The sequence below is a fragment of the Falco biarmicus genome, chromosome Z (assembly GCF_023638135.1).
Source record: "Falco biarmicus isolate bFalBia1 chromosome Z, bFalBia1.pri, whole genome shotgun sequence".
Lineage (NCBI taxonomy): Eukaryota > Metazoa > Chordata > Aves > Falconiformes > Falconidae > Falco > Falco biarmicus.
Genome location: NC_079311.1, coordinates 3849390 through 3876391, shown reverse-complemented (window position 1 = coordinate 3876391; position 27002 = coordinate 3849390).

Below are 27002 nucleotides of genomic sequence, written 5' to 3'. Positions count from 1 at the left end.
CACTACTGCAAAGGTTGTAAGTACAAGGCTAGCAATATTTTGGTGAACCACCTTTTGCTCGGGTCTAGTTATGGACAGCAATGATGACTTTAAGAAACCCCTCAAAACACTTACTCTTAGTCCAGCCCTTATATTGTTTATGACAAGCAGTGCTGATTAAATAGCCAAGGAACACTCTTAACATAGTGGTGAAGCAGAAGAGGAGCTAGACCTAACCATGGGTACTAGGTAGTCATCTCACCTAGTATTACTGATCTAATTTATAATATCACCGTGGTTTCTATGGGTTATTAGGACATCAAAGGACTGCAGGAACACTATGTTACCCAACATTTTTGTGTAAACCATAACTTGTACGAGGATTGCAATAATATTTCCATGGCACCCAAGGAAGCCATTCTGACCACACAGAATACGGATTTTGGGCAGCAAATAGGCTTGAAAAGCTGGTCAGATTACCATAACATATTAACCACAATTTCATTTCTTCTAGCTGTTTTCATTATATTTTGCTCTTAATTGTATTGGTTTTGTATGTTACACATTAAAAAATTATTCTGGTTTTGTGAGGAAATGATCAGGATTTTTGTTATAATGTTGTTTTTTAACCTTTTTTTTTTTCTAAATTAAGTGAGTAAATTCAAGTTTATATGCATAAATCTTCCCACAGATACAACCTGATGTCAGATAAATTGAATTCTAGTAAGAGTTCTGAAATGTATCAGACCAAGGATTTTAAAGATAATGTAAATCTGCAGGACCGAAACGATTCACAAAGCAGCTGAGATGGATACTGAAGCTTTCCTTTTCATGTTGTAGATGCTTAGTGCTTCAACCATGGCAGGGCTTGTACCTCCTTGATTAAAAGACAGGCTAAACGGCATGCCAAGCAGTTTTAAGGCTGTCAGTGACATATTAAAAAAAGTACAGTGTCCGTGGGAAGACTTGGGAAAAGCATACGGAGGTAGATGCTCCATAACCTGCGAGGAGGTTGCAGGAGGAGCCTGCCATAAATTTCTAAAGATACCTATGGCACAAAAATGCATTTGTGTGTATTATTCTTTATTATCTTCACTGTTGCTGGTTGCCCAATGTCATTGTATCTACTACTGGCAGTCTTAATGGGTCCCCCACAAATTATGCAATTTAGCTGCTACTTCTTAGTTTCCCTGCAGTGTTCCCATAAACACACTGTCACAGTATTTTGTAGACACTGTAAGAGGTTTAAATGCTACAGCAATATATCTGTCAAGTATCTTTCAAAAACACAATACATTTTTTTAGGGAGTAATTAGAGACGTAAAATTCACATGAAAAGTAGGATCTGTGTGTGGACGTTAGAATCTCTGTGTAAGGATGAAGCTAACAATGACTGCACTAAAAAAACTTTACACTTTCCTTAGCATGTTAATCCTGGAAGTGGCAGAATTCTTATATGTAGGTACACAAAAGATTAATCATGAAAAACAAATTAATCTAGACTATCTATGGATTTTTAGGCTTTTTTTTCCCCCCTGAACTTGCAGCATTACTGTATTTTAAGCAGAAAGATAAAACACAAATAACACAATTATTTTACCTTCTCTCAGAATATAGTCCCATGTTTAGCAAAAAACCAGTTTTCTAATTCTTCAGCATGCTCTGTGAGAAATCTCCTGAAAAATCTTGGAGAATCTTTGGCTGAGTCTGACCTACAGCATGAGGGGAAAACCACAGGGTATTCTGAAAACAAAATTTAAAATGTAGGTTTGAACAAGTGTTTGCTGGGTTTAGCAGATCAAACAGCAGCAAACTTAGCATTTACTTTCCCTTTGAACAAGGAAAGTCAGTATCAAGCTTACTTGCTTGCTTTTAGTTGGAATGCTGGAAACTTAGCTTGAACTACTTGACTTCAGAAGATGAAATTACCTAAAAGCTTGAAACTGCCAAGAAAAAAAGCAAGTCCTTTATCTTCTGTATTTATATTTTATCTAACTTTCTGGACTTAGTCACTCTAGAATTTAAGGGAACATTAAACTCTATAAGCAAAGGAGTACCTTGTTCTGATCAGAACATTATGTAAAATGAGATTTGTGCAACACTAATAAATCCTGTGCTCAATGTACAGTGAAAAAAGTGCAATAGCAATTATTTTTATTTTTAAATATGAAGGCAGTTTATTTGAACATTCTGTTTCAGAGCATAAGATTATTTCCTATAAAAAAAGGTCACAGGTTATATGAAAAAGACAAAAGGCCTGCTTGTAAACTCATTTCTACAAGTACAAATAATGAGTTGTGACTCAAGGGTTCCACTGTTATTGCTTGAAGAACACTGATCTGAGAGCACAAACTACCTATTCACTGAATTTTGTGTAGTTCATATATATCTGCAGTCACTCTGACGTGTATGTGTGTGCGGCAGAGGAGTTGCTGGGATTCCTGAATAGCTGACCTGAAAGTCAAGAATCCTAATCCTGTCTGTGGCTGTTACTGCTTTTTTTAACAAATTACCCATTTACCTTTCTTTTGGTTTCTCCTGCCATGCTTTCTGGCTTATTCAGAAGGGAAGCATCTCTGCATCTCTGTTGTGTTTAAGGCAAAGAGAATCTTTGCCTGTTTTGGCTAGTGTCAAAATACTGTTAATTTTCAATTAATAACAATATATAGTAAGTTTTATGGTTTTCCTTGCAAACTTTATACATTTTCATGATTTTCTGGCCTGCCTTTTTTACAGCACTGAATCTGGAACCTAGGCAGATAATTTTTTTTTTTTTTTTTTTAGTCTGAGCTTTATTTATTTATTTTAAAGAAAAAAAATCTTGCTTCAGGATAGCTTGTTATGGAGAAAAGCTTGAGCAAGTTTTGTATCAGTTCAAGCTATGTTCAATGTTCATCCTTAACGTTCAAGTTTGCTATGTAAACAAAAATGTCTGTTTCTTAATGAGATTATTACCTATTAACTTGCCACATATGGTTGTTCCTCTAGATAATATTAATCAAAGTAGAAAATTAACTTCATACTAGAGATAAGCTGAGGTTAGAAGGCAAGACTTGGTCCAAAGGGCCTGATACTCATACTCATTCCTCTAAATCTGCCTCAACATCTCCTTTTGGATTGTCATCTGATTTAACAGAAAGATTAACACAATTAATAAAAAAAATCTCTGAGCAAAAGCTGTAAAAACTCTTTTCTGGACAAAATACAGACACATCAAGAGAAAAAAACTCATGTTAATAGCAAAGAGTTTGTTGGGTTTTATTTATTTATTTATTTATTAATTTATTATTCCCCACTGAAAAGGAGGCATATAATTCTTAATGGTGAGAGGAAGAAAAAAGTCTTCTAGATCGTTAGTCTTAATTTTACGTAAATAACTTGGCAAGAGGGGGATACTGCAACTAAACAGGTAATTATGCAAAGTTGTGTTTAGAAATAAACCATAGATTAGGGGATATTAATTCAATTCAAGGAGTGAAGATCATGTTGAGACACAAGATGCAGATAAATTACCTGATACAGCGCTCTCTGTTACCACCCCTAGACTGCTGCTGCAAGTCAGCAAACAAGTATTTTCTGAGCCAGTCTGGTAATCACTGCCCTATTCCACAGAGCATCTGGGTGACATTCAGTTCAGCTCATTCCTTCATGTTGTGTACATCACAGCTGGAACTGGAAACAGAAGAAAGAAAATGTATTTGTTGCTGCTGATCTAAAATGATGAAAGAAGCAATTCCATGCTGTTGAACATCAGTGTTGCTCTTTGCAATTTTTCTGGTTCTGCTATTTTTCTTTCGAGATCAGATGACAATATTCAAAGGAAAGGCTTAGGGATTTATGTAGTGGCATAATGACATTTTTTGTTCTGTTCTTTAATTCTTAATATTGTTTTTTATATATATCTACTGAGCTGAGCATTCAGATGACATTTTCACAGACTTACCTACTTAAACTCAACAATCTATTTCACTAGTAATAATAAGTCATTTAGAACCCTTCACTATGTATGAGAAATTTGATTTTTACCTATGTTATTAATTTTGTATTATCAACACTGAATTTAATTCTCTGTTTTATCACCCAATCAGAATCTTAAAATCCCTCTACAAATATTTCGTAGTCAGCTTTTATTTTGCTGGTGGTGGCAACCAAATATTTCTTCTCCACATCAGTTTTGATTAGGCATTTTCAGATAACTGAATACAATATTTAGAAGAATGAAGTGAGACAAAAATATTTGATTGCCGTAATCTTCTAACTCTCCAATTTTGCTTGGGATCTTTCCTGTTCTATTTCAAAATTTTTCATTCTTTTCTTGTTATGTTTGAAGAATTTTCTGGTTATAGGAATGTATCACCTGCGTTACAGTTATTGACACTTCGCAAGACCTAATTGTTAACATTTACTTTAAATCTGGTAGTAAACTATTGCTTGTTTGTGTTTCAAAGTAACAGGCTAGAAACTTCCTATGATATACCAGAGAAATAAAAATTCAAAGCACAATACTTCAGAGAGAGGCTATTAGAATGATCAGAGCACAAAAGGCACATAAGAGAAGATCAGCAGCTTTTGGTTTGCTCAGTCTAGCAAAACAAGAAGTAGTAGAAGAATTGGTCTGTTTTCTTGAAATTTGACATGAAATAAGAACAGGCTTTTCAAGATGGATCTTGGTATTTTCAGGAAATTATGTTATACATTACTTGCAACAGAAGAGAATGGAGCTCAGAGATAGCAATCCTCTTTTAGTTCTGTGCCATGTCAGATTAAGAAATATTTCATCTTACCTGTTTATTATGAAAATAAAGTTTCCTGCATTTTAAGGCATCTCCTGTGTGCCATTCCCCAAAAATGTATTAAACCATTAGCAAGTAATTTCTTACAGCAGTTTTGATTTTACAAAAATGCAAAACCCAGTCCCTGAAAATTAAGCAATTTTAATGATATAGCAAATTGTGTAACAATATCAGTGAATGTCAATCAGAAAATTAAATATGAATGTTTACTTTTACAAAGAAATTGGTCAGAGGAGTTTTTTCTGTTCTATATGTGATAATTTGTTCTACTGTAAAAAGCATTGGATACAAACCGAATCCTCTTTCACTGTTCTAAATCATACTCTAGTAGCATGCCTTCTATGGAACACATAACTGCTTTTTGCATGTAAATACGGTGTTAAGAACTGACTGGAAAAGAAATGATTCTTGCTGTGTGCCTCATAAAGTCCTCCAAGGTCTTCATTAAGACATGAAGTGATGGTTGAAAAGTGCAGTAATTTGTGGGAATGGATGCAGGTTTTGTGAAAGCTTAGTGGAAATCAGGGATGATCTGCATTACTAAAAATTGTTGCAAAGTGCAGGAGCAGTAGGTAGAAGACAGTTTTCGTCAAGGAAACACTAAAACCTGGAAACTGTTAATGACAGATGGTATAAAAGAAATTGTAATAGACTGTGCATCTGCAACTCTGTCTTCAGCAGCTACTTAGGTTATGCTGAAATCAGCAGAAATAGTCTCCTTGGTGGCAAAGGGCAAGGTAGCGAGTGAGAATTTCTTAACTGATAATGCCCACAAAAAAGCTAATAATCTAAGTATGTGAGAAGAACTAGTAAAAGGTACAAAGAAACAATCCAACAAGCAGTCATTTCTTTAAAGACAGAGCCTTTGAAAATTCCTACCTTTAAAAACCTCACGCAGAAAAGTGTCATGACTATCAAAACGGCAGGTGAATGTCTAGGGAAACACAACTTTAATGCAGACCTTCAGAAAAAACACTAATAGGAATCTATGTGTGGTTCATTATGTAAAAAACATAACTCGCTGAAAATATCTGGTCTGCAACATCATCACATTTTCATCATGTTATCTATTTTTGCATGATCCAGATTTTCTCTGTAGGTATACTTATAGGCTTTTTCTCTTTTTAATACCACAGAGGCCACTTCCCTGTCAAATGGGACTCCTGTTGTACTGGGTTTGTGTGGCAGGGTTTTGGTAGTGGGGGGCTACAGGGGTGGCTTCTCTGAGAAGGTGCCAGAAGTTTCCCCCATCTATGAGAGCCAGTGTCTGCTAGCTCCAAAATGGACCCGCCTGGCCAAGGCTGAGACCATCAGCGATGATGACAGTGCTTTTGGGGTACCATATTAAGAAGGGGTGGGGGGGTGGGTGGGAAATCCGTGCCAGCAGAAGAGAACAGTGAGGCTATGTGAGAGCGGTGGCCCTGCAGCCCCCCCGGCAGGGCAGGGCAGGGCAGGGGGAGGCCGGGGGGGACCGGCCCGGAGCAGAGCCCCCCCGGCAGGGCAGGGCAGGGCCGGGCAGGGGGAGGCCGGGGGGGACCGGCCCGGAGCAGAGCCCCCCCGGCAGGGCAGGGCAGGGCCGGGCAGGGGGAGGCCGGGGGGGACCGGCCCGGAGCAGAGCCCCCCCGGCAGGGCAGGGCAGGGCCGGGCAGGGGGAGGCCGGGGGGGACCGGCCCGGAGCAGAGCCCCCCCGGCAGGGCAGGGCAGGGCCGGGCAGGGCCGGGCAGGGCAGCCCGCGGGCAGCCCAGGGCCGGGCAGGCCGTGCCCCCCGCCCGGGGAGGGCCCCGCGGGGCAGGGCAGCACACGGTGTGTGTCAGGGCCGGGGGGATCTCTCCCCGCCCTGCCCTGCTGTGGCCGGCCCCAAAGGCCCCCGGCTTCCCCCGGCGGAGCCCGCTGTGCCGGGAGGGAACTGCCGAGCGCTCTCCCTGCCCGGGCCTCGCCCCACCAGCCGGGGGTTACAGGGGCTCTGCCCGGCACCGCGCGGGGGGCGCCGGCGGCCGGCAGCGCCGGGCACTGCGGGGCGGCCGGGGTCGCACCACCAGACCCATTCAACAAAACTGGTTTAAGCGTTCTCTGTTAAGACTACAGAGTAAAACACGACGCAGTCTCTGAAGACAAATCCATTTACCCTTCTGTTTCTCAAAATCCCATCGCTATTTTAGGAGAGAGGAAGGGAAGGAATTTTACTGGAAGATGCAATTAGAACAATCGTATTACACAGAGTTTAGAAATACTGTCTTCCTGTAAAGATGTATAGAAAGTATTTATTTTGAATAAATTCGCTTTGCATGTTATCTTTAACTGACCAGCTTTGATTATGCTGTATCATCCCATCTGACACTTTTAGAATGGAGTTCTATGATTGGTTTTAAATTTTTTTTCATCATCAAGACATATTTTGGTATTAAAAGAATAAAGGTATTGAAGTGCAACCAAATATTTCAGTTTTACAAAAACAGAAACATTCAGTAAATATATACAGATTATTTTGTGAAAGAAGTTATTTTTATGTTGGTTTTTTTCCCCCCAGTTTGTTCATAGGAAGACGTTAAAACATTGTGAAATTTGCAACTGAATGTGTTGAATATGTTTTTGTCCTTGCTTAGGCCCTGGAAACCCTTCAGCTGCTGCACTAAAATCCAGAAGGGGGTTTTGAATGAGAGATCTCATTTCTAGCAGTTCCCAGGCAGGTCTAGCCTTACAGCCTGGAACTGACAGCTGTGTCAGGGAACACCTCTGGCTCTGAGCTGCAACGCTTGCTGCTGCCGGCGCTGCTGGCTTTGCTCCGAGGTCAGTGGTCTCTGGCAGGAGGCTGTGATATGACCTTCTTCCGCATCAGCCTGACTTGCAGTATTTCATAAGGTTTTCACGCATTTCTTTTTGATTTCCGTAGAAATGAGACAGTTCGAACTCAGGGCAAGGGATCTCAGTAGGACTGAATTTTGCAGAAACATGGGATCCAGAATCTGTAACCTGGACAGCTGGGATTCCTGTACAACATGTAGGGAAGGTTGAGCAGCACAAAGGAGATCCACAGAAATGGGAATGGCTTGCAGGGTCAATAGCCTAAGGAAGCTGATGCTTAAAGAGAGCTGAGGGCCGGTGATGATTTCTACCATGATAATATTGATGGGGACTCTTTCAATATCAGAGGATATCTAGAAATGCTATTCATTTCCTTCACTGGGTGGTTTCCAAATATATAGATAATAAAAGGGTATAAAAAAAGAAGTAGTTATACACATGGTGCACGTGCATGGGAAAGTAAGTGTTGGTATGATCTGGCTAGGGTCAAAAATAAACCAACCAACCAAACAAAAAAAACCCACCCCAAAACAAACAAAAAAACCCAACCAAAAAACCAAAAACTGTTGGCAGAACTGTTTGCTGTCCCTCCCTGGTGTCTTCAGAAATTGTCCGTCTTTCTAAAGAGGGTTTTGTTGCCTCTTTTTTTCCCACTTATTCATAATAAAAGTTATAAATTCCTTTCTGCACATTCATAAACTAGTGAGCAAACCAGCTGTATTGAAATGGAGAGAGATTTAATACATCCTAATTTGCTGTGGTATAATCATATAAAATATATTTACCACTGAGAATGAGTTTTAAATTAGTTACAAACAAATTGAAATAATTTAGACTCTTTAAGAATAACTGCATCTGGCAAAGTTTTGCTGTAGCAACTTCACCACAAGATTTCTGATGAAGCCTGCTCTTTCTGACTGACATACTTTTTCTTAGCATGAAGCCTCAGGTGGGGGACTATGGTTGTAATTGAATACATAATTAAAATTAAAATATTACATGAGGTTTTTTAGAGTGGAGAAAAGCATGTACCCAGTACTGCAATCAAAATCTCTATTAAGAAAAAGAATCAAATTGTTGTGTTGGAAATGCCCAAGTGTTGGAAAGCTTCATTTGCTGGGAGTATTACTATGTTTCCTAGGTAGAACTTACAGTCTGAAAAAAAAGACACAGCCTGATTTTATTCCTGCAGTTAGATCTGACAACAACATGTCAGTGTCATCTCAGCTCCTCTCCGGACTTGGACAAATGCTACCACAGCAAATATCTCTAAAGTCAATTCTAGCTATAGAGGCACAGGATAAGTTTGTGTGCTTTGAAAGAAAGGAAAACCAGTGAATTTTGTCTTTAATTGGAAGTAAGTTGTCCCCTAGCTGAAGTATTTCTGCACTGTGTTATAATGTCCTTTTTCTCTAGGATCCTGTTCTTTGTACAGCCCTTGGTGTATTGGTTCAGAATTGTACTGTAACCCTTTTTGATATGTTTGGTCAAATATTCCTCCAACCTTTTGCCTATGCATTTAAAAACTGCAAATGGATATTTGAAAGCCTTTTTTTATTCAGTGTGCATTCGTTCCAATAAACATCTCTGGTGCACTGCAGGCATTTTACTTCATCTTCTGCCTCATTGTCTTCTTGAGGTATGTACAGATTTGCACTATGGCATGATTTGTTGTCTTCCTGCTTAATTAACCGTTAGTGTGGTGGCATTCCTAGACTGCCTGCAGAATTATTTCAGAAGAATGTGTCTGTGTAGATAGGCAATGTCAAATATAGCAGCTTTCTACTTAAAATATTGTTATTTGCTAGCACTAAGGACATTATTCTTTTGAATAAAGGCTGTTAAGACTCTTTGCTGTTAGTTTACTTTAAACCTGAGCTGTGAGCATTCAAAATCAATGCAAGCCTTGTTTTTATGTGGAGACATTTTGAAACATTAGGCCAGACAGACCCCTGAGAAACAGAAGAACTGCTTTCAGTCCTTGGTTATCTATTTTGTACTTACTGAGTGCTTGCTTACTTATTTGAGGTAACTACCAATGTTCTGCAGCATCCAATAATGAAGCTGCTTTAATGAGAGAGAATTTGGAGTTTCCTATTGTTGTGGTGATGACTAGAAAAGCTTTCTTAAAAAAAAAGAAAAAGAAAAGAGAACAGGCAAATTTGAAAGTTTCTTAATTTTGCCCCAAAGGAAAAAGTTATTAAAACAGAATGAACTGAAAGCCATGTTAACTAAGATGTTATAACTGAGTCCCAAATTTTTTAAAAGGACAAATGAGCAAAAGTTGTCAAGATTTTTGAAATATATTTTTTTGGTTGCTGAGTGTTTCAGATGTCTGTTCAGCTACTGTGCCCTTAATAACCTCCAAGTTCTTTTGGCTTTTGTCTGTACTTTTGTTTTACTATTGACCCATTGTTCCTAAAATATGCATTTATAATCTGGGCTGTAATCTTCACCGAAAAGTGAATCCAATTTTAATTTCTTCCTTCTGCAAAAGCAGAGAGCAAAAGTTCATAGGGATCAAAAAACAGGGACAATGAATAGCTGTAAAGAAAAATGTAAGGCACTTTCACCTTTTGTAACCTTTTACACAACAAAGGATCAGATATATATATATATTGAAAATATCTTGGAAAAGTATCCAAGCAATAACATTAATTTAGGTATTCCTGTGAACCAGAACCTGTTTTCCTAGGACTAGTACAAGTTTAATGACTTTGAAATAAAAGCTGACAGATTTAAACAGTGGAAAACAGAAACCAATGGTTCACAGCTTCAAACAGGTGAAGATTGACATATTTTAAATGTCTAATGCTTAGAATTTAAAAAAAAAACACACATTTTTAATAGAACATGAAATGCTTATGAAATCTCTACAAAAGTAAAAAAAGCCTATATTTTCTAGAGATAGTATATCAATGAAAGAGTTAATGGCAAACAAATGGTAATGCTTTAAATAATATGAAAATTATGCACAAAATTTCTGGTGAAAAGCAGTTCTGGGAAATAAAATGGTTATATGGAAGGTAAGCAATAAGGATTTAGTAAAATTGAAACCATTAAATCTTCATAATATGAAGATACTAAGTATCAGGTTAAAGAAGGTTAGGGTTATTTATTTCAGTACATGTAAGAAGAAGATGAAGAGTATTCCTAAAATTGTAATGCTTGATTTACAAACTTAAAGGTCCATATTTCTAAAGAGTATTGCTCAGAATTGTTACATTTTTATGTATGTATTTGAAAATCTCTGTAAAGCCTCTATTTCAAATAATTTGGCTTTTTCTCAGTTTTTTTCCTTTCCAAATTAATGTGGCAACAATAGATAATATATATGGTAATTTGTATTTAGTTTTTAGAAGTAAATCTCATGGATACATGATGCATGGACATAAATTTATGCAAGTTAACGTATTATTACAGATTGCTTACAAATGGTCATTGTAGAAAATCTACTGAAGTAACAACGTATATGCTAATTAATGGTATCACAAATACAGTATTTTGAACTTATCCAATAAATCTCAGTTCTTTTCTGCAAGCAGGATGCAAGGACGGTATAAAGCCATCATGTGCTACTAGATTTGGATCAAAATCACGTTGCCCAAAGGCAAATCTGTTCGCTTTGTATGTCTGCCAGAACTTTCCATCCAAATTCTACAGTCATTCAGGTGCAGACCCAAAAGGGCATTCTGCAAAGTCCATCAGGACAGAAGTTGTTTCTTCTGACTCATTGCAGAACATCTCTAAAGGGCTTGTCATCTTCAGGCATTACCGATTATTTTTCTATACATCTAGATCCCATTAAAGTTCATGCATATGTGTGCTGTGATTTGGGACAACTCTTCCAATACTCTATGCATAAATGTTTTGAAGTTTTGCCAGCAATGAGTAAAGAGACTGAAGATGAAGAAATGGGTGGTCTATGCTTAGTGTGCCCATTTTTGATATTTGAAGAAGTAGGAAATAGGAAGGTCTAAGGATTTCTGAATATTTCTGAGCGTGTTCTGTTATTGTCATGGGAAGATCTTTTTTGCCTCTTTTGTTTTTAAGTCTGGTATGTAATTTTAATATTGAAAGTGTAATAAATTGTTTTATATAACACAATTGTGTTTTCAGAGCAGAATTTTCTCTGTTGATTTTTTTCTCCTAATTTATTTTTCAGAATATATAACATGGGTGGCCTTTAATAACAAAGTAAATTCTTCTTTTTATTGTAGAGTCATTAGACAAGTAAGTGGTGCAATCTATCATTGTTGTAACACTTTTCTTCTTTACTCTGTCTCCACCTGCACAGTATACTTACTATACAGCTACCTTTATATCCTTTGTGTCCAGGCAGTACAGGTAATATATTCCAGTTCAGATTTCAGGTGAATTTTGCTCTTGTTTTCTGTTGGCTCTAGAGGAAGCAGCCACACTTCAACAAAGGTGCTTTCATGAAGATGCCTAGACTTAGGTGAGAGGAATCAGTTTTTAAATATACATGGAAAACTTAATATTATTAAAAGATATGTTTAAAATATTTCACTAAAACCACAACTCAAGATTTTTCAAAATTAACATCTAATATTTGTTTTTTAAGATTGTATCTAAGCATGTAAGTAAGCAGTTAAAGTGGGCATAGAAAGCTAAGATGTGTGGTAGCTAACTGTTTTATACTTTTTATGATGTAGTTACTCAAGAAGGAGTATTGTCTTGGGGAAAAAAATAATATAAAAAATCAATGGTAAATGTACCAATTTGGATCAACCAGTGTTTTCGTAGAACCTTCAGGTGTATTTGTTTCAATGGAAATTTTTCTGAAAAATAAGATTTCAAGAAACTCTATGGCTATGCGTACATGCACACACACACTCTCACAGACGATAAACTCCACTGTGCTAATTTATATTTTCTGAAGTAAATATATTCTGCCAATCAAATTGCCTTATGGACTAAAAAGACCTTGTGTAAATAGGTTGAAACCGAGTAAGGATTTGGCTGTAGTGCTGATGAACACCTACAGTTTGAACTTTTCCTGTTTATTTTTCACATGAGCAACAATATATAAATGTAGATGTCCTGGTTTCTTTCTTGACTCTCTCCATCTAAACTCTTTTGTTATGGTCCATATATTATACAACATAGATGTGTTCTGCAATGCGTTGCACAGCATGCAAGGGCATCTTCACTTATGTAATATGACTGCTATGCATGGTCTGATGGACCTGTGTATGATAAGGATAATAGTAGGTTTATGACTGGCGAACAAGAGCATAAATGAAAGAATTAACAATTCTTTTGCTAGAGAAAGAAAAACCACTGCATATTCAGTCTTTCATCAATCACAGCTAAAGCTGTGCATGAGCCAAAGGGCAAAAGTCGTATTCTCCGAAGGCCCTGTGATCGCTCTCTTCACATGTGCTTTGACCATAATAGAAAATAATATTGTTTAATAATCAAATTTAACCTCACTGTCGACTGTTGTATGAAAGCAAGCATAGAGCATATGAATCAGTGAATACACTGTTGTTTGTTCATTATAATTTAAATTCATTACCTGGTAACAATCAGTGGAGTAATTAAAATACAAAAAGATAAAGATGATAAAAAATTGTTCTTTAAGTACAGTACTTTATTAAAGATGACAAGAAAAATATTTTTTTTTTAATTATTCCAGAACTTAGCAGTAACTCTTATTTTAAAATACCATATAATACACAGAAACGGGGGGTTTTATGATACAGGAAATTGTTTGCTATGAAAATACTTACTTGAAATTACCGTAAGTGTACAAAAAATGATGGATGGTGATAATTTCAAACCATTCAGAGGTGACATTTATCTGGATATTTATCTTAATGTAGCAGAATTACAGTGGCGTAAGTCTCACTGAAACAAACAGTTTTCCTGTAAGATTTCAATAATGTCTTACTACCAGCAAAAATCTTAGTATTTCAGATTGGAAATTCAAGTTTAAGTATAGCTTCATGCACATTTGTTTAGGATTTGGATGTGAAAATGATGTGCTGGAAATGATTACATAACACAGGAGTGGCAAAAACATAGAAAAATGAAAGAATGAAGGAAAACTGAAAAGGAAAACAAAAGAAATTAATTCCCAGCTTTGCATTTTTCCTGCTTGTCTGAGAGACTGTGCTAATGCAGCTGCCCTGGTCATTGGCATCAGTGAATGGCGCTGGAAGGAAGATCAGTGTAGACAGGCTCCCACTGCTGAATGGTCTCCAGGTGTTCAGAGGAAACCTGGTATCTTCTCTTTGAAAGGGAAGTGCACAATTGTCAGCCTCGTGATGGGTGGCCTAATGTTGTATTAAGCTGCATTTATACTCCCTGCAGCACTGGCATCTGGAAATGATGCTAGGGTACCTTTCACAGCCATGAGTGCCCAGGCAGAATGTGTCAGGCTGTCTAGAGCTCCTGTACAATGGTAACCTTCTCCTCTTAGGAACATGTACGTTCCTGCCGTCTGGGGTTGGGCAAGAAACATACACATTTTCCTTCCTTCCTCCAGTGCCCGGGTTGGTTTGTAAGTCCTTAGAGGACAAACTCATAGCTAAAAAGTGTCCTCATCTGTGGACTTCTTGCCTTGGATAGCCACAGAGAAGTACCTGGTGCTTTTGCTGACCTTTTACCGAGGTTGTCCTCTCCACACAAATTCAACTTGACAGCTTAGCTTCTTTTAACATATGCCTCTTCACATCAAAGTCAGGTATTTCCATGGTGGTCTTTTGGAAAAAATTTCCTACATAATTTTCCTCTGAATAGGAACAGATTTAGATCTTCATGTAGCATCCCTTAATGCTTTCAAAAGCCAGGCTCTTTTTCCATAGAAATGGACTTTTTGCATCCAAATTCTGTTTGCATTTTCTCATGTGTAATGCCTTTTTTACCTTTCCTGCTCTACAACAAAATCTCTTGGAAAACTTTCACTTAGCAAGTCTTCATATCCTCATCTTCTGTCATATGTCAGAAATTGTGTAGGACTATGTAAATCATCAAGTAGATTTGGAAGCAGCACTATTTGTGACAAATACTTTCGAGCCCAATGCAATGGAGGAAAACAGAGTAATATGTTAGTGTCGGAAGGTGAGGTACCTGGACACCTGGATCTTAGAACTTTGAATGTAAATGGGATCCCACTTGTGATTTTCAGTCTATTCACCAACCCTTGAAACAATTTCATTAGCTTGATAACGTTGCTCTGTAATTTACCCAAGAAAGCCTGAAATTCTATTTCATAAACTTTAACTACAAACCAAAAATAATTTGGGATCTAAGGCTCATTTTAATGCCACTGTTCTTTTATTTAGCTTTCATGATACATAGTTTTGTGCTTACTGTAATTATGTTAATTACTTTTGCAAGTAAGTCATGTCTCAGATTTTAAGAACAGTACCACACATCTTATTATTTCACTATCTCTACTGTCTGTAGAGGAAAGAAAAGCACTGCTTAGGTCATCCTTATGTTCCAGTTGCTCCATTGTAATTTTAATCAAGTTCCTGAGTCTTGTTTATTCCCTTTTTACAATAATGTTGCTGTTATGTGCTGATATGTGGATTATATGGTTTTATATCTTGCATCTTACAGCTGTTGAGTCTCAAAATGCTTAGAGATATCTAGAGAGTTTGTATTAGAGTAGCATATCCTGATAGTTTGCTTTCCCTAACATATACACATACCTTTCCTCCCCCTAATGGAAATGGACTTATCTGCAGGTCCTGTATACAGAAGTACCATGCAATGAGTATCAAATGTGGGACAGGTACAAACTCTTCCCTTTCCAAAGCCACGGAAAAGAGGAAGATTAAAAAATCTAATTTCTGTGCTTCAGCTTTTGGACAAACATTAGATGATTTAGTGCCATAGCATGCTGGATTCCCTGATAATGACTAAGTGCCTAATCATAGACTTGGACTCAAGAAGTCTGATGCTTTCTGCATGAAGGATTCTATAGCTTATATGAAGCAAATATTAAATTATTGATTCTTATTGAGAACAGGGTTACAATAGGTTATTTTTCAGAATACTCATTATGTATCCTGCTGTCTTGCTGGTGAAACCCACACTTTATTTTTCAGAGTTGAATAATTTTTCTTAACATTTAATTTCCATTTAAAAAGCATCTTATTCCAGCTGAGAAGCTCCACAGCAAAGCCTTCATTAATGAGAACCATGTCTTACACAAATTTGCGTACCTATTATTTTTTCCCACAATTTCCTTCTGAAAAATATTTAGTCTTACAGTTAAGACTTCCAATGTGACTTCCAGAAACTGTTTCCTGACTTTCTGGATAAACTTACCACATTTGGGTCACTTTGTTCTGACAGGCTATACAATGGTGATCTAAATAACGATGAGCTAAATGGTGGTCAAGTCATATGTTTCTAAGCATGAATACCAACTTCTATCACCTGTTCATCCAGGGAATGACCCAGGAGTTGAATATTATAAGAGAAAGCAAGAGGACTGTGGAGTGCTAGAACTTTGGACATTCCTAAACCATCCTGTTAACTGGTGACCCTGTTTTTATGTCTGTCAGGTGTGTTAGTTTCAGTCAGAATTTATATGGGCTGAAGGAGCTATGGATGACAGTATGTGGAGTTCCCATGCACATGGCACTGGGAGCAACATCCATTCCTAGAGCCAGCCTGTGGCACCTTTAAAACATCCTGTAAATGTTATTAGGTGATTGCAGTCATCAGAAGGAAGGCTTCCCTGAAATATTCAACTCAGTCTCCTCTCTGGCCATCCCTTGCCCAATATATTAATGGAGACAACAGAAAAGTGTCTCATTCGTTTATATAAATTACTAAGTATGTTTGAGTTTGGGTAAAATGCACTGGATTTTTTTTTTTTTAAAAACACAAAACCAAACAAGATTTGACCAATTCTATGTTATATGAACTATTGCTTATTACAGAATTGTATATCTGCTGTTTTCACAATAGTTTAAAATTATAAGTAGGATTCCATGGAGGAATAATATTTTGAAAATATGCAGCTGAAAATTATTTCATAAGCATAACAGATTATGCACTCTAAAATCTGTTATTTCTTCTTGATTTTGCCTATCTCATTATTCCTTCTTTTATGTTTCTCTGAAATAAATCGGAACAGTGGCACAAACCCAATTCAAATGTTTAAAGTAGTACATACAGCCTCCTCTGTTATGGCCATATGTGGCCTGTCCCCCTGGGGAAGTTGGTGTGCTCATAACCATGGTGTGAACCTACACCCCGGCAGAACCTTCCTACTGTTTCTCCCATAAGGTGAGTTAGTGTGGACTGGTGGTTAGCTTAATTTACCAGCATTTGAGCATTAACTCTGGAGATGACCACCACAGAGGTAGCATGTGGACTTCATTTCTGGTCACATTTCTGCAGAGTGAAGTATACCATGTGTTGTAGATGTCTGTGAAACAAATGAATGGTGTCCTGAGGGCACATATCTCTCACACCTTTCAGGCATCAGGCTTGCCAACCAGAAATGGGTAGTTGGAAGGATTTATGTTCCTAAAGATCAGTAACTATAACATTAATGTAAATATATCTTGAACTACATGGAGATTACTAACCCATAGTTTAGACTACCTTGTTTAAGTAATATAGCACAATGGTAATGTAGTAATGCAGCAGTCTCCGCTGCTGCTTTTTGGCTATAGAACTGCAAGAACTGTCTGCTCCTGGTGCAGGCTATGAACATCACCCACAGGACACAGTCCTACAGGGTTTGAACACTATGGGCAGAGCCAGGTGCAATTAATAAGGTCCGTCAACAGTCCTAGGTGAGGCAAGGTGGCAACCAGGTCCAGGTTCTATGTGGAGAGCCTGGTCAGGAGCAAAAGGAGGCAGGAGAAGAGACAGAACTGGAGATATGGCTACAGCATGGGTCCAAAGTCGTCCAAGATGTAGAGCCAGAGGCAGAGCTGCAGACAGGCACATCTGTGACACAGGGAAAGTTGGTGGTGGTTCTGTTAAAGGGTGGTTCAAGGCCCATCCACATGGTACTCTGCTACTGTAGTGTATAGAACTTACAGCACGGTGATGTAATGAAAAGAAATTGTTCAATGTCCCAGCATGCAGGGAAAGCGTTACTTAACTCCCTAACGCTGAGGAGAATCTCTGCAATGAAAGGTAACCATAAGGACTACACTTTGGAGACAGGATTTATGATTAACTGTATAAAGAAACTTCAAAATAACCATATCCTGGGAATACTGAAAATCCTGTTAATCTATAACTAGTAAAGGTGGTGACAGACTTTTAAACGTTTTGTGAAAACCTCCAGACGTTTTGTATACTTGTTTCACTGCTGCTTAGATGAGTTGTGTAACATGATATTTAATAACAGCAAAATAAATCAAATGAGCTTTTAAAGCATTTGTTTAGGACATGTATGTCAAGGACTGCTGAAAGCAGAAAAACCCTAAGAAACAGGCAAACCTCCAGCAAACTTTATGCATACTTCAGTTGTATCTAAATAGAGCTAAAAGATTTATAAGTTTTACTTGCATGTTTGCCTGAGAAATGATACAAGGACTTCCTGATTTGCAAAAGCCTCCCTCCTGCTGGTTGCTAATTAGCTATATAGCACCAAAGATAAGTCATTATTTCACAACTGCCTAACATGTTGGAAATTACTATATATAAAAGCTGGTTATATTCTCATAATATGGCTGAACATAGCTTCTTTTCAAATTTAAAGCTTCTGACAAATCACCATATTTAAACCATTTAGCCTGAGTAAGTATACAAGTCTATCAGGTAAAGAAGATATATTAAGCTTATTTTATTTTTGAACTTGCCCATCAAAGAGGCTTGCACACCCTTTAATCCTTGTTGGGGGAATATATAGTGTTTGCTTGTATAAATCACCAGCAGGGTATAGAGCTGTCTTATTTTCATACTCCCAAAAGCTGAAAATTACTGAGCTGTGCATGCAAAATCTCTGCTGTGAATATTAAAGAAGCACTGGAATGAAAGGAGGGTAAATCCTGTTACAGAATTTTTTTTTTTCTATTGTAAAATGAAGACAAAAGGGAAAAGAATAAAGGAGACCTACACATTTTTCCTCTTATGGCAGAAGAAGTGGCAGGTGATCTTTGAGGAAATTTGCACATTAATAAACAATTTTACATTCTAACAAAATAAAGGCACTGCTGCATCTGTGAATACATGAAAGAAGCATCACAGACCTTTCTGGTTAATTTTTGTGCTAGATAATAGTGTTATTTCCCCCAAAATTCAGAAGTTTGTTACATCTTTTGGTTGTTGGCACTAATATAACAGTGGCTCCTAACGCTGAGAAATCACCTTTCACCCTTGCATGTGTGTGCTGTGAACATATGTACATATTTATACCTCAGACTTACAGAGGGTATTCCTGCCTGTACAAAGCCAGTTGTTCACACTGAGGCCACATAGACATTTCAAGGTTGAGGGGGGTTACAGTCATTTAATGAGATTTCATAACTGGGGGGCAAGGGCCAAGACAAAAAGCTCATCTTTTCCATCTGAGCCTCCGTGCTGCAGCGCAGCTTACCTTTCTTTGGTCCCCTCTTGGCTCCATACCACTTGGGGTTTTGCCCTCAAGGTGGCTTTGCTCCAACAGGTGGGAGAGAGGATGTGGGTGAATGATTCGAGATATGTAGAGGATGTGGTATCCTTAAATTTCATTTGATTGAGAAGGGTATTTAACTTGTCTGCCACTTTTGTGGGGCTGCTCCAACTGCTAATCTATTATGCAAAGGACTGGCAGCAATTTCCGTCTCTCATGCTGTTTCTGAATGGTCACATAGCTGCTGTGCCTGCTGTTTTCAGTACTGAAGGCGTCTTGTCCTCCTAGCTGCCTGGGTAGAAGCCCAGGATGCTGAAGTTTAAGGTGTCTGAGCTGCTGTGAAGATACTAGCTGGTTCAGCAGCACCAAGACCTGAGCACCGCTGTCCCCGGTACCGTCAGTTCTCTTGGAGTTCCTCACCAAAATTTAAGTCCATCTTAAGTGCCCAAGTGGGTTTTATTAATATCTACGTAATTTATTTCCATGGTACAACTGCGAGGATAGAGTTCTGAGGTAATTTGATTATTAAAATTTTAGTCCTGTTTAGTTAGAAAAATGATTTGGCTGGTGTGAGTTTGGTTTTATTCCATTAGCTGTAAAGGATGTATTTTATTCATGATATCTCCACAAAAGAAAATACCTCTTCACAAGCCATCCTCTTCTACATTTTAATTGCACAATAGTTAGGACAGCCATATTCTCATTATGTCTTCTGTTACTCTTGTGATGAATTTTATATGACTGTAGATTTCATCACTGATAACGTAATATTGGGGTCTTCATTCCTAAGCCGCACTTGGTATTTGTGACATAAATAATTCTGTGGTTACAATATTCCAGTCATGTAAACCTAGTAGAAAATAGAGAGTGGAGGAAAGCTAAAAATAACCTTTGGCAAAGCTTGAACAGGTTTGTATCTTACTATTCAAATCATGACAATGTAAAATATTCACAGATGGGAATGAACACTAAATATACAGCAAGTAATGTTTGTCCTTTTGTTACAGGACAACACTTGTACAGCCAAGTAATCAAATGAACATCACAGATGTGGGATTTGTCAGAGCAGAGTAATAATCAGAAGCAAATCTTACAAAGTAATGGTGAGCCCATTGGCCCAGAACATAAACAAATAGAATAATAATATTGCCAGCTTTCATGTTTGCTGATTTAGTTATAAATGCTCTGGTGAATAAACTACGAACACTTTATGGACATTAATGTAACAAAAGAGAAGCTAGCTTTCAGGCATTCGGTTTTATTCTTTTCAACAAACACATCCCAAATCAGATAGCTGGAATTGGTAGATGAAACCATCCAGACTGGCTAAAGGTGATTAAAAATTTCAGCACCTTAACCTTGACTGTATTCAGGTTGGTCTAAACAACAGTCTTACTACTGAAGTCCTAAACCTAACCAGGTTTCTTTCACAAAGAAAGGTAAAACATAAAAGACACGTGTAGGTCTAATTAAGGCATTTTAAAAGCAGACCCAAATGATACTTGTTTTCAAGTTCCTAAGGATTTAATCACAGAAGTTTGCGAACTGGACAAGATTTGAGACGAAATATTGTTATTCTGAGAAAGTACTGACTTGTTTGTTCAATGTTGTCTTTGTACTGAACATTTCTAGAATTCTCTTCATTTGGGAGGATAAGCAAGCAGAGTGATCGCAAAAAAGAAGAGACAAGTCACTGCTTTGCTGAAATCCAGTTAGAAGTAAAAATAGAATAACAGGTACTGTCACTCAGCATACCAAGTTTCATGAAGCAATCAATTTATTACATGAAGTCTCTGTTGCTCTTACAGACTGCATTTGTTGTCATGGTATTAACAATTATGAAAAGAAATTAACGGACAGACCTGCTTTAATATTTCGTGAAATTCTTGTGTGGATTTGAAGCAATTTTTGAGTATTTTTTGAAGCTTGAGTTTTTGTTACTGGCCAATTTTGTACATTTGCACTTCAATTAAGACATAACAATAAGAGAATTGTAGTTATAATTACAAATCTGTATTTTTATCCACAAAACCTGAAGGTATTTGGATGAAAGTTTCCATACAACTCATTTTGGTGTATACTGAAAAGTCTGAAAAACATCTTTCTCAGATTTTTGAATCATTGCAAGCCTCAAAGATTTACTGAGGTCTCATCCTTGTCTCCTAAAAGGACACCTCCTATGATTTTTTTTTTCATCACTCTCCTTCTGTTGTGAGAGATGAATGTTTTTATTTGTAAAATAACTTGTCAGGAGATTTACACAGCAACACTAGCAATTTAAGATTCTTGTAGTACATGAATCTGTCATTATTGTCTTTTATAAACAGCTCTTAACTTGTTTAGAATAAATTTGGATATGAATTCTGATATTTCATCTTTTTCCAGCACATTATTTTTTTTGTGGCAAGGAAGAGAAATTATATTGGCATATGTTGTTGACTTTATACCTGACATGACATATATATAAAAGTATTGTTGTTGTGTATAATGATACAATAGAATGTTGAATCATGTGTTGTTATAAAGTTGTCTTTCAGTAATAAAGTATTTTTTGTTGTCAGTGAAGTTGTCTTTCAAAAGATAAAACCAACTCATGAGATATATAGGTCCTAGTAATGACAAGTCCTAAAATAATTTCCAAATATTCTTTAAAATGCAAATGAAGAATAGGACAGTGTTCAAAACATATAGTTAATTGGAAAAAAAATGCAAGTTATAAAAGATATGCAACTCCAATCCAATGCAAGAACATTAAGTCAAAACCAGATGCACGTGTCGATATCTGTCCGCCCATAGTGTGATCTAAGCTATTAGCAATTTATTTGGCTTATAAATTATAATAATAATTGTTGATAAAACATGCAAGCCTATGATGTTTCAGGATTCTAAATCCATTACACAAAAGTGCAAATGAAATACAATTTGACTTGTGGAAAACATTCGTTAATTACGAAGTGGGTTGAACAGTCACTCAGCTTGCATCAGGTGATGGCCTATAAATAATGAGAACACATTTTGAAAGTGGGGCAGAAATCTCTAAGTAATTGAACAGAAAGCACAAAATCAGATAAAGCAATAATCATAATTTATGTGTAAAATAAAGGATACAAACATGTTTAGCCAAGCGAACTGGTTATGAATATTCAACGTTTATAAATGTTATGCTTGTTTTAAGAACATCAGGAGGATGCAGTAAAATGCTCCTTGAGTAAGAGTGAACTTTCCAAAAGGTAGTCAGTTAATTAGTCTATCAAGGAATGATTTATATGTTGTAAAACATATTAAAAATCAAAGAACAGGGAGTGTTGCTCCTGTACCACTTTCAACTTATTTTTTTCTAAACAAACAAAAGCTAAAGTTCTTCCATATTGATGTGTGTTAAAAGGAATTAGTGTGACCGTTAACAATAAGAAAGTTATGAAATATTTGCTAATATTTTGTTTGAGATAGAACAGTTTGAGCTGGAGACAACAGGAGCAAGAAGTAAAAGGTCTACCACTTGAGCTATAGAGACAAGAATTGCTAGCCAAAACTTGGTATTCAGATTCTGAAATTCAGTTTTAAGACTAGTAGGTTGTAATGGTGTGGAACAACTTAAAATAGCATTAAGTCTTAGATTTACAAAGGAGTTTGATTTCCAGCTCACCCTGCATTGGAAAAAACCTACCCATAAAGCCAATGCCAACAAATGCAAAGCTATTTTATACTGTAGACCAATTTCTTAGGATACCTGGGAAAATTTTATGGCTCTTTTTCATGTATGTTGACTGCTAATGAGATTCCTCCAAGGCAGTTTAAAATAAGAAGACTATATCTGAAAGAATGATGATTGGTATATTACTTCAAGTATTTCTAGAATAATTCAGTATTTTCAATAAATAATAATGAAATTTACACCTTTGGCAATGTCTGTGATTTCCATTTATTGTCTTTAATATAACTAATTCCAGATGCGATTGAAATGACAGAAATAAAGATGTTATGTAGATAATACTGAAAATAGCTACACAGAAGAATATGCTGTATCATTACTTCTTTTCCTTGTGCTAAGTGGTTCTTTAATACCACTGACAAGTCTTCCTGAAAATACTACTCTTCTTCTGGATTTAAGGGGGGAATTAGGAAGGGGAACACAGGACATAGCAATCCATTGAAATAGCATCTTAAATAAACAAACAAATGCCTAGATTTAGAGTTGCTTTTCTTTAAAAAATATATTTACTGTGGATTTTAGCATTGAATGGCGTAGCCTTCAGCTTAATTTATTTTTCTCTGTGTAATTATATATACAGACAGCCATTCACAAGGGTGTAAATGAATGACACTCATTATAAGAAGCAATTTAATCCACATATATGCTTTTACTGAAATTAAGGAACTGAATTGTAGTGGTATACCTTTTTTTCCCCCTCTTGTCTTCCCACCCAAGTCTTGGGTGAAAAAATATAAGAAAAAACCAAAGCTTAAGAATATGAGGAAACACCTGGTGGATCAAATCAAAGATTCTAGTTCAAGATGTGTTTTCAGCAGGGGTCATTTCTGTCTCAGAGAAAGAAGAGACTCAAATGGGAAAAAAGGAAAAAGTTGTGATCTTTGTGCGTCATAGATGGTTAAAGGACTTCCTGAGCTGAAGATTGCACCTACATCATACTTAACAGCTACTGATGAACATGCTTTCCATGAGCATGTCTATTCTTGTCTTAAACACTTTTATATCATTCACATCTATTAGTTAAAGTGGTGGCTGGATACATGGGGAAGGCGATTAGAGGACAGACAGTACTATTTCAGCTGTATCTGCTCTGAAAGCATTAGCTGTAATGTTACTTGAATGCCTGCAATTTCAGATTATGTAGTTCTACCTGACACCTGATATGAACAACATTTTTATGGCAAATGATGAAAATAGTAAAAATATAAGGCTCTGAAGTTGATAAGAAATATCACAACCCCCTTCCCAAGGAAATTAAATTGACATTTTTCCCCAAAAATGCAGTTAGTCATACGTTTTTATTTAAATCTGCAAATTTACTTCCAATTATTTGGAGAAGTGAGAATCTGAATCAAATATGGCTTTAAAATTAAATTTCTTAACTTTGGTATATTTTAACAGTTGCACAAAACTTGAAAGGAAATAGACTAACATGAAATTCAACAAACAGAGTTAGTAAACAAGATAAGATTTATTTCCCAATTAATATAATTGGAAAATACTGAGAATGTATATCTTAAAAAGCATAAAATAGAGTTTTGGTTTAGTAAATCCATAATAGCATTTTAATGATGAATGCATTAATTTATTTTAGGGGTTTTGTTTGCTTAGTTGGTTGGTTTTGTTAATTTTTTGGGGTTTTGTAGGCTTGGAGATATGTAGGAAAAGACCTTTACAAGTCAGTGAATAAAATGTTAGATGATACTGACAGCTCAGATAGATCAGAAGTAGCAAACATTCCACATACCAAGTCCATATGAAATCCCATGTCTTTTCCAGTCTCATTTGGTAATTTGAACCTCTGATATACCTACTTAATACATGAAGTAGTTTGTAAAAAAGAATTAAAATAAAAAAATCAGAGTCAATCAGAAGGTTTTGATCTTCTACTTTAATCTATCCGTCTTGCTCATTTTGTTTGTAATAGTGATCTTTTGAAGTAGAATTGGTTTTGGAATCACTTAAAGATTCCAACAACAAGAAAACTTTACTTGGAATTTTTTACAGCCAGACACTAACCACACCTACAATGTGTGGACTGCTATCGTTGGCAATGACAAAACAGGATAATTACAGTTAATAGGTTATTTTGCTGAATAAACTGATGTACAGGCTGAATACTCAAAACAGAATTAAGAAGCCCTCTCCACTAAAGGTCTTGTTGAAGATAAGTGGATAATGAAAGACATTACGTGTGAAACATAGCAGCAGACAGTATAAAAGTGATCTATTTGTGCTGTTCAGTGCTGTTGCTCCCCAAGCATTTTAGAAGTTGTGATGCAAAGAATTCTCCATCTTTGTCTTGAAGAATGAGTGTCAAGTATCTAACATTGTCTGATTATAATATATTAATTTTTATAATGGGAAATCAGTGAGTTTACTCTTTAGGATTGGAGATTCAACAGAAAATATGAAGAACGTTTAAGGGAACAGTTAAAGAAATGTAAGGTTTCATTGATATTACCCCACACTAAAAAGAAGGAAATCACTTGTTTTATTTTATTGCTGTCTCAACTACTCCTATAATAAAGAGGAAAAAAAAAAAAAGAAAAAAAAAAGAAACCCAAGACTTTGCAGATTGGTATCTTTTGTTCAGAAGTATGTTTCAATTTCTACTATGCTGCAATTGCAGTATTTTAGATCACAGCAAGAGAGGTCTGAGATGCAATATTCTCTCATCTTCAGCTACATATGCAGAAGAGCTTAAAGGAAAAAAATAATCACAGTGTCTTAACTTACAATTTATTCAGTCACAATGTGAGACTCCAAAACATATAATTATGACATATTCAGACCATAACCCAAAAGCCCAAAATGTAATGGGCTGTGCTACACTGAGGCAAGGAAACTGGCTTATAAACAGACCCAAATACCCACACCGTGGTTTTTTTGTTGTTGTTGTTTTGTTTGTGTTTGGTTTTGGTTTTTTTTGTTGTTTTGTTTTGGTTGGTTTTTTTTTTTTTTATGATGAAAACAGCAAAGAATACCAAAACAATCTTTTGTTTTCAATTTATTTGTTTATATTTGGGGATAGTCTTGCAAAATGCTTTTATAGTAACACTTCATTTTATTTAACTGCAGGCTCTGAAGCTCTATCCTGCTCCTGAAATGTGTTAAGTAACTCTCATTTCTCTTTGAAGGCAATGTTTAATGCTTTCACCACAGAGGATACAGGTTAGAGATTTAGAGTCAGTCTTTGAAAAGTAAATGTATGTTGTGAAACGTTTAACAGCTTTCAGGTCCTGACTTTTAAAAGTGGGCTGTCTGAAGTGGTTTTCTTCGCTATTAGCATTATGACTGTGACCATTGGGGAATATCTTAACTATATGTATCAGATGTACTGCCTAGGAAATCTAATGGTTTTCTCTGTCCATGAAAAATAAGCAGTGTAACATGGTAGCCTCTTAGGGCTGAGAATAAGTCTGCATAAATGAGATAAAAGGGCTGTGGGAGTCAAGAACCAAGAAAACCATCAAAATGTACCTCCAAAATAATAGTTATATTTAGAGGGAGGCATGTGTTTACATAATGCAATAAAGAAAGGCCAGTATCTTCTTTTTTTTTTTCTTTCCTTCCCTGCCACCCCCCACCCCCCCACCCCCCACCATCCCTCCTCCCGTATAGCAGATTATTACAAACGGGAACAGGGACAATATTTTGGCTTGGGGGTTTTGTTGCTCATTTTTCCCTTTTAATGTCTATAGCCTATTAGTTAAAAGTCTGTAAAAGAAAGAGGTTGGAATGTTGAGAATTATGCTGTGTTTGTTCAGGAATTCATACAGCAGCATTTTAGCACAAAGGTGTTTACAAGTTTATTTTAAAAGATGTCGAAGAGTAATTGAAAAGTAAATGCAGAAAAATTACTAGATCCACTGCTAGATTATTTTATGAAATTTTGACATGAAGGATTTGTCTACTATGATTTACAATATCAGTTCAAATAATTTCCTGTGTTTTCTGTTTTGAGGCTTCAGTTGTCCAGTCTGGCAATTACTCTACATCTCCATAAAAGCACGATTCAGAACAAAATAGCTTGGATAACTTACACTAGCTTTGATTTTAGAATCACATCCAATGTAGCACCTGGAATAACCATCTTTTGGGAACTGCTGTTTCTAGAAATGATGATGAAGTGAAAAAAAAACTTATTTTT